The sequence below is a fragment of the Protopterus annectens genome, chromosome 13.part0, assembly GCF_019279795.1.
Source record: "Protopterus annectens isolate FY-2018-M chromosome 13.part0, PAN1.0, whole genome shotgun sequence".
Lineage (NCBI taxonomy): Eukaryota > Metazoa > Chordata > Ceratodontiformes > Protopteridae > Protopterus > Protopterus annectens.
The window spans coordinates 574,091,177-574,100,281 of NC_056747.1; the positions used below are offsets into that span (position 1 = coordinate 574,091,177).

General features: G+C 37.8%; 1 protein-coding gene across 5 annotated transcripts in view; it reads left to right on the forward strand.

Annotated features, from left to right (window-relative positions):
• Window positions 1-211: 211 nt before the first annotated feature.
• Window positions 212-9,105, forward strand: part of TPST1 (tyrosylprotein sulfotransferase 1) — a 592,637-nt gene continuing 583,743 nt past the window's right edge. For 3 of the 5 annotated variants that reach the window (XM_044054229.1, XM_044054234.1, XM_044054230.1), the window contains exon 1: window positions 212-449. The gene's annotated coding sequence lies outside the window, so the exon portion shown is untranslated. Of the gene's footprint in view, window positions 450-492; window positions 658-9,105 lie in introns of those variants that run through there. The other 2 variants (XM_044054231.1, XM_044054232.1) reach the window with 1 other exon arrangement.

Below are 9,105 nucleotides of genomic sequence, written 5' to 3' on the forward strand. Positions count from 1 at the left end.
TCAGAAAATGAAACAGAAATCTCAGTAGCCGAATTCAATTACACCTCCTCTGTCTTTAAAAATAATTACCACAACAGTAACCACTATCGTTTATTAATATCCAGGAATCCCACCTTCTTAAAAAAAAGTCACAGCTCTCCGAATGTATATATTTTGTCTCCGCCCAATTTCTGCACGTCAACGAATAAAGTTCTTTGAAGCTTCGGATCTTGGTTTAGGTCACTGTCTAATACACACTCTGCTTTCATTACAATAGCAGTAACTGCAGTTCCGGAAACAGTTGTAGTGCCCTTCTGTGGCGCAGGGTGGCGGTGATGGGTTGGGGTTATCGCTACAGTTCCTGAACACCAGAGGCGCTTTGTAGGGAAAGACTTGGGTATAGATTAAGAAGCATTCCAACAAAGTAAACAAATCGTTTCCAGACGTGAGAAAACAAGCTAGCAGTCAGTGTAAGTATATAAGACTTCCAAAGGTATGAAGTGATGCTGTTTTAGGTAAGCACATCTCCTTGTGGAAGAAGTTCTCGTGAGCAGTCGTACGAAATATTTTGGGAGTGTTGGGTTTCCGTGGTTGGAAAAATGCATTGTGCGAAGAGACAACTGAAGTGAATATTAGGGGAAGAGCGGTAGAAGTGTGTTATTTGTAGACTACCGACTAGTAAGTGAGGCATATGATTGCTGCTGCGTGGATTGTATGAAAATAAAAATCAAGGATTTTTGTCTCTCACTGTGGTGAAAATGCGTTTTATTGTGGGAGATTTCTTTGGAATTTTGGATGAATGGAGGTCGCATGATTAATTCCTTTGGGATGGTATAGTATTACATGTATATGATTTTAATTCACCGTATTTCTTGCATTTGTGTTGTAAACACACGTTACATTTTGCAACGGTTATATTTATAATGAGTGAAGTTCTGTAGCAGAAGACTTTACTGCATCTTGTGAGGGTACGTTAAATATTTCCACATTATGGCCATACTGGAATTTTCTTTCGTAGATTTAGTATCAAAACATCGGATGTGTTTATAAACTTTCAACAGTGGCAAGAAAGCTGTGTGAGACTTTATAACTTCCAAAAACTGATGCATAGTTTTAGTTGTCTCGTTTTCGGAAATACTATTTTGTGTACGTTTTGTTAGAAACTTAATGCTGCCTTGTGATTGCTATAGAATTTAGATTTTTTTTAAAACATTTTAATTTAATGAGGAATAGTGAAAGAGAAACCAGCACCCATGCCTCATCACGATGGCTCGAAGTGCCTTGCTGAAATATCTTTCTCAGTAGGTTGTCCGATTTATAGTAACTGACAGGAAGAATATTTCCAAGAAATGTTGCTGCAAGTAACGTAGGTAGTATCGTGCCTAATCCTTTATAATTTTTTCCATAATAGTGAATGTGTCGGCAACTCTCCTGCACACTATGGGCCAAGTATGGGAAGCTCCTTTGCGTAAATTCCAAAACGATGCTTTTGAATCGTAAATTTACACACCTTTTGAGACAAGTTTCTCTGTGGATTGTTGCTATGAACCAAGATCAGTGGTAGAGGACTTTAACACTGCCGTGTCCCTTTTAGTTTTAGGTGAAAGTCTTAACTTTTGAAACTGTGTCATGTTTAAATTGAGTTAATGAAAATTCATTGGTATGTGTTTAGTTCATTTGCACATTTTTTGGTGTATAAATAAAGGCAGATTTTAAAGATTTTGGTCTTGTTGCTTTAGGGGGGGTGTTTGACTGTCTCATATGATTTCTACTTTTCTTTGCAAGGCACTGCCAATCCATGTTACAAAGGTGCCCTTTTAAACACAAGCAGCCTACAGAGCAGGTTAGAACAACTTGTTGCTTTTCTTTCTACCCAGAACCTGGATTTTGTAGGCATCACTAATTCCTGGGTTAAAGATGATACAACCAACCTCGGCTACCACATTACTGGCTTCATTACATTTTTCAGTAGTACCCAAAATGGTAATGAAATGGAAGGGGGATTTTTTTCTAACTAAATCTAATCAGCACCCCCCCCCCCCCAGTGTTAGTGCTCAACTATGAGAGACCCAGATTGTAATTGGCACTTCTTAAAAATGAAATGACTGACGCATCATATTTACAACTCTTGCCTATGCCTCACTCATCCGCATACAAGTAATATAAACATTTAAAAACTTTTCTTACATGATATTTTAAGCCATTTCAAACCAACATAAAACATAATTATGCTTGAAGGCTTTATCATCAACTTTCTAGGACCTCTGAAATCTCAAACAGGAAACTTCTGACTAACCATAGTTTCACAAAACTAGATTAGAACCAACAAAGCTGAACCTTTGCTCAGGGAAGTACACCTCAGATTAAAACCAACAAAGCTGAACCTTTGCTCAGGGAAGCACAACTTTCTAGGACCTCTGAAATCTCAAACCGGAAACTTCTGACTAACCATGGTTTCACAAAACTAGATTAAAACCAACAAAACTGAACCTTTACTTAGGGAAGCACACCTTGGATTAAAACCAACAAAGCTGAACCTTTGCTCTGGGAAGCACAACTTCCTAGGATCTCTGAAATCTCAAACGGGAAACTTCTGATTAGCCATAGTTTCACAAAATTAGATTAAAACCAACAAAGTTGAACCTTTGCTCAGGAAAGCACACCTTGATGTAATTACAAAGTCCCATAACAACTTTTCTGCTGTGCAACCTTCCCTCTCTCTCACCGACCACTGCATCCTTAACTTCACCACTGTGGAATCACTCAGGAAACCTCCCTCGTCTACAAATCTCCTTTCATTTAGGCTCTTCACGAAGACTTATCCAATACCAGGTGTTTCATCTCTGACCCCTCTTACAATTCCAGAACAAACACTTTTTCAAAATAACCAGGCTCTTGACAGCCAAATGCAGCCAATTAATTACCCAAGAAATCCTAGCCATCTTCAGTCTAAGATGTCTCACAAGTTCTAGGAGGCCCAACCCAACTCGAGAGCAGACACAGATTTATTACACTCCACAATCTTGATTAAGTAACAGGAAAACACAAAGCTTTTCACCTAAACTCTCCCAAGAAGCGTTAAAGACATTCATTTAGTACTTGTAGATATATGATCGGAAAAAAAGCCATGTTGATAGGATGCTCAGAAAAAAAATGTATTCTGTAGAATACAAAGAGTATGTTGGACTACACCTTTGGTAAAAGCCTTTCCTTGGTCTCCTCCTCTTTTAACATTCTCACCAACACCCTCCGTGCAACAGACCTGCATAATGTAGTATGTGGGTGACTTGATACATTTAACAACATGACACGCTTAAAAAATACCTGAAGCTTTAACAGTAACTGAAACATGGCTTTAACTCATTCTCAACCCTAAAAAAAAAAGTCCTGTATCTTGATGATACCATCACTGAGGTCACTTCTCATAGCAAATTATTTAGGATGATGGTGGATGAGTATCTTAAATTCAACTTGCATATGCAAAATTGCATAAGAAAAAAAATCAAAAACCAAGGATGCTTTACATAGCCAAAAACTTTCTCAACAATGCAAGTAAAGGTACTCTTGCCACTACTCATCTCCTTCCCACAGTTTATGGTGCTCCCATCCTTACTACTTCCAGGCATCACATAAATCAAAACATGAACAATCCTATAACAAAGTTGTTAAGTTTGCAGCAAATACCCCTTTTGGAACCCACCACTGTTTAACATTAAAAACCCTAAAAACCCTAAACTGGTTAGAACTGCCACATCAGCTATACACCGCTCCTTAGCAACTATAAAATTATCCAGCACTAAATAACATTCTTCACAAACTAGGTTCACAGTTGGTCATTATGATCCCATGGCCAAAAACTCTTCTCATCCATAAACCTATCAAATCTGCTGGCCATTGTCCATAATTGTACCATGTTACTAAGGCTGGGAACTCCTTACCTGTATCTATCAGATCAGTACCCTCCCTACCAGTTTTCAAAACCATTCTGAAAGATTTCCTAGCCAAAAGCTGTCTCTGTTTTTTGTTCAACACCAAGATAAAATATATCCCTAAATGTGAACAAGTACCTATTCATACATTACACCTCCTTAATCTGTCTTCTTCACTCACTTCATCAATTTATCTCCCTTGGCTTTCTCTAAATATACCAAAAGCCTAATCTTACCTCCGCTCATGTTGCAGTTCCTGTTTGTATTATACTAACTTACCTTTAATTTCTCTGTAAACTGGCTGAAGTATAAGTCATCATCATATAACCTGTATCTAATGTTTTCTTATTATTGCTAATTGAGTATAATTAAACAGTAGAGGGTTTTGTATTTTTTTTAAGACTGTCAAATTATTGTTCTCAAATGTTTTGTAATACTCCTTTCCCCCTGGGTCACTGCAGAAAATGAGCTTCTACCTAGTTGGTCTCTTCCAGTAATCAAATGTCCAATAAATAAATAAAATCTGTTTTCACCAAATTAATTAAAAAAAATCCTCCAATATCTCAGTGATGCCCCCACTGGCTCAGATAGTATTCACCCTTGGATTATTTCTCTCTGCAGAGTATCTCATTGAACCTCTCAAAATACTTTCTTGTGTACAACAGTATGTCTTCACTTTGGAGGATAGCGGTGATAAAACATATACCAAAAATTCAAATCAGCCTCCATAAATGAGTTCTGACACATCTCATTCTTACCCAACCTTGATAAAATGTTCAAAAGGATAATCTGCAATCAGTGTTGTGACTGTCTTTGTCTTAGAGTCCTGTAACTTGAGCAGCATGGCTTCTGGGCTGGCAGAAACACTTGCACTGCAGTAGTTACTCTGACAGAAGATATATCAAATATGGACAAAAGCAACCTCACTGGAGAACCTGTTATCAGTTTATCCACAGCTTTCCACCTGGGTGACCACATCTCTTACTTAATTCTCTCCTCATGCAGAATAAGCAACCAGACCAGACCCTTTTATGGTTTAAAAGCTTCCTAGTAGACAGACACTTCCATTTTCAAAATTGACAATTCCACATTTACATCAGCCACATCTTACTAAAAGGTGTGCATTTAGTATCTGTTATTTCACCCCTTCTGTTCTTTTTATTCATCTTTTCACCTGGCAGTTTGTTTCTGTATTAATTGTATGACATCGGAAGTTTCTGAGTAGTCTAGAAAGTGTGTAGCTGTATTAAAATTGCTTTCAGTGTGATGTGTATTTCCAAGACTTTGAAACGAGCATGGTTGCAGACCTAAGTTCACGTTATAGTGGTAAACTGACCTCTCCCATTAGAGAAGTGGTTCAGCCTTTTGTAGGAAGCACTTTACCATTTTATGGGTAAATAAAGAAGTAATGGTATTACTGGACCAGTGTACCACACTAAGATGCGAGAGTGGGTAGACATATTTTCTTGACCTCAGTTAAATTGGGAAACAGACCACACTGAAGTTTCGTCAATCGTCTTTTAAAATGAATAAACTAGGTGGCCTTGTAGGATGATAAATGTACAGTACAGATGTCCTTTGAAGTTGGTACAGAAATAGTACTTTGCTATGGCTGTACTATGGGTAAGTTTGCCTAAGGCACTTTATGGCACCTGTACATTGAGCCATCTCTTGCTTTTAGAACTGAGAGAGACCGGCTGAGAGTAAATCATTTTAAGAAAGTAGTGTGATTATGTGGGTTAGAGAGATGTTTTGTTGTTTTCCTGAATCACGGGTGAGCCATAGAAAGCATTTTTCATGAGTTAGTACACTTGTATAATTACAGCAGTAACCTCCATTCACGTTAAATGTACTATTGCTTAGTATGAAGTTTTATGTTGTGGCTATGACACTGAAGAATAATAAACAACTTGGTGTGTACTGTTTGGCTGCAGAAGCATTTCAGGCAGTTATGAATATGTTGAGGATGTACTGTTGAGTAACTGCTATTTGCTGTTAAGTGTGCAGAATTATTTCTTGTACACTTTTCAGCAGTAGCTGTTTGAAATCTGTTCTGTCTGCTTAGTGGATGCATATCATACTTTTTGTTTACATTTCCTGACCCAAACGCCAATATAGAGACTAAATTGTTCAGGATTTGCTTTGAAAAATGGGCGCTGAATGGTATTGGTCAAGCACATTATTGGCTCTGCCAAGTACTGCATTGTGGCTGACGATTCATACAGAAGTATCTGTTTTCCATATTAAAACTCCTTTCCAGAAGAACCAGGTGGTATTCTTCATCTGAGCCAAACATTTATAGGCCTAATGCAGTCTTCCAGTGTCAACAATCCTTAAAGATCAAGTGCAGTTGTTGTTGTGTTTTTTTTTTTACCATTTCTGTTATAATTATCCTCCTATCTTGTAAAATGAGCTTCCTTATTCTAAAATTTGTAATTTTTTTTACTTTAGTTTCTTCAGTGGGCCTATATTTATTAAGTTAATTGGCATTTCTATTTACTGTATGCTGAGCAAGTGTCCAGTTGCTTCCTGATACCATGTCATCCAGCCTGTGCCTTCTGATGTTTTTTTTTGGGGGGGGCAAAACAGTTCTTTATACAGTGACTGCTCATTGCTATTCAAAAACGGCACTCTGGACAGTGGATGGCTTGGCATGTTTTTTGTAGTCTGCAGCATATTTATTATGAAGTAACCAAAGTGCAGCACAGTCACTCGGACAATAAAATTAAGTTAAATGAAATGAATGCAGCTATATTCAAGTGAAGAATAGCAAAAGTAAGATGGAATAGGATAAGATCCTTGGTAAGGTGTATAGTGCTTGGCATACAGTGAAATAGAAACAGATGTAAAAGTAACAAGTCCTTGTCCACCAATGGATTTTAGGGTGAATACTGTCAGTGTGATCACTTCAATGGCAGGTCTGTCTACAGTGCATTTGTATGTTTACTACAGTTTGATAGTGTCATTATACTGAAATGTCTAGCAGCTTTTAAATTTGATAATTCCACAGAGGAGCACTTCATTTGTCTTTTGTCTAAATCTCTCAGCTGTCCCTGATTTTTGCCTCATGGGTTTTTGCTGTCCCTGATTTTTGCCTCATGGGTTTTTCCTGTCCCTCCTAAAAGGTTTTGAATTTCTGGTATATCACCGAGAATTGCCGTCGGTTAATAATGCCAAACAGTTTCTGGCTTCCTGTTCAGAAAAAAAGCACGTTGATGCAAAACTCTTATATTCACCTTTTAAGTGAATTAGAGACATATTTAAAGACTGTCCCTGGTTTTGCTCCTTTATCCTCCATTATTTTTGAATTTGTCCAGAATTCTTAATGAAAGAAGTAGAGAGGTATGCTGTTGTCTGATCAGCTTTCAAACCTGGTAAGCATTTCACTTTTCTAACTGGTATTCTGGACATTAGTTTTCTCTCTACAATTGATCAATCCACCTTTGTTAGACCATGGTTTATTAGTTTAATTTCTGTCTTATTGCACTCTTTGCAAAGCACTATACACCTTACAAAGAATCTTATCCTGTTCCATCTTACTTTTATTACCTTCCACTTGAATATAACTGTGTTATTTATGGATTATTGTCTGAGTGTGTGTGCTGCAGTCTGGTTACTTTGCAATAAACTCTGCTGCAAACTACAGAAAACATGCATTTTCTCACCCTTACTGTACCATTGGCATGAAATCAGGACATAATTGCATAGCTGCTCAGCATACAGTAAACAAACAGTTTATTAAACTTAAGTATAGGTCCACTAAAGTAAAAAAAAAAAAAATACACATTCTAGAATAAGAAGGCCCACTTTACAAGTTGAGGGCATAATTATAACAAAAGGAAATGATCAACCAAAAGTTATGTGACAAGGATTTTTTTTTTTTTTACTTATTTAAATATTGTCACCAGTGGTATATTAAGCATATCTCACTGTGGTGTTTGGAAGGGGTTTACAGTTAGTGTAACGTTGCTGATTAAGGACAAGTGGATTCAGGCTTATTTGTGCACCAGTCAAATATCTTGGAACTGTCCAAGATACGTGGCGGCAATTCTAGCCATGCAGGAGTTGTGGACAGGCTGCCTGCAATAGGCCTGCTCTGCAGCACTCAAAAACTTTTTAGAATGGTCTAACTCGCTGAGAATACAGTCAGGCAGGGACAGGAGTACTGTACAGAATTCAGGGTGACAGCGGAGGCCTCATTGTTCAGTTGTTGGGCCATTTTATTTTCAGCCCGTATGCAAACTAAAATTTGACCACTTCAGCGACCTTGTCTGGTATACAGACGACAGAACCTCTGCTGTGAGTGTCTGAATTTCACTTAATAGCCAGGAAAAAACTTCATGCTGGCTTCACTGTCCTTATTACTCGTCTAGAAGTTTGTGTAACGTTCAGATTTTTTATTAATATTTTTGGTCTGTTCCTCATGAAATTTGAGGTTTTCTGGTAAATCATTGAGAATTCATAGGTTCATAGGTTAGTACTAGGCTAACTGCCCTTGCAAGCCATTAAGTAGCTACAGTTATCCCCTTGTGGAGGCAAACCCCTGCACCTGTTGTCTTTGGGTAAAACACCTAACCACTAGGCCACACCCTCCCAACCCCACCTCACCACACCCAGAAGTCCTTAAATAACGACAGACTTGAGTTTGTCTTTATATCCTTTAAAAATGCATGCATGTGAAAAACCCATTTTTTTAGCAACTGTCTAAGCTTATAAGAGTAACATTTAAAATCTGTCCCTAATTTTTGGGTCTTTGCACCCCTGTTATTTTGACTTTGTTCAGAATTCTTGCACCAAGAAGTTAAAAGGTATGCCATGGAAATTGGCTTCATGACTGTCCACCACTATAGTAACAAATGTTAATGAAATTTAATTCTACCCTTTTTGTATTAGCTACATGTATACCTATCATCTTTACACCCACCATTTCTGTTTTTGCGCATATTGGTGGGGAGGGTGTCTTGCACCAAAAAAGCATATTACCTTGGGTTGTAATACTGGAAGTCTCCCTTTTATTAGAACAGCAAATGTCTTTGACAGTCCAATATGTAGTCCTCTCTTAAGAAGTCACTGTAGGGTAAGCAACTATGTTAATTCTTCAACTAGGTCCACATTTGTAGCCTTATGTGGATACAGTCTGCGCTGGCCTGTCATTGTGGTCCAGGGATAAACTTTAACAAATCTGCAGTAAATCTGT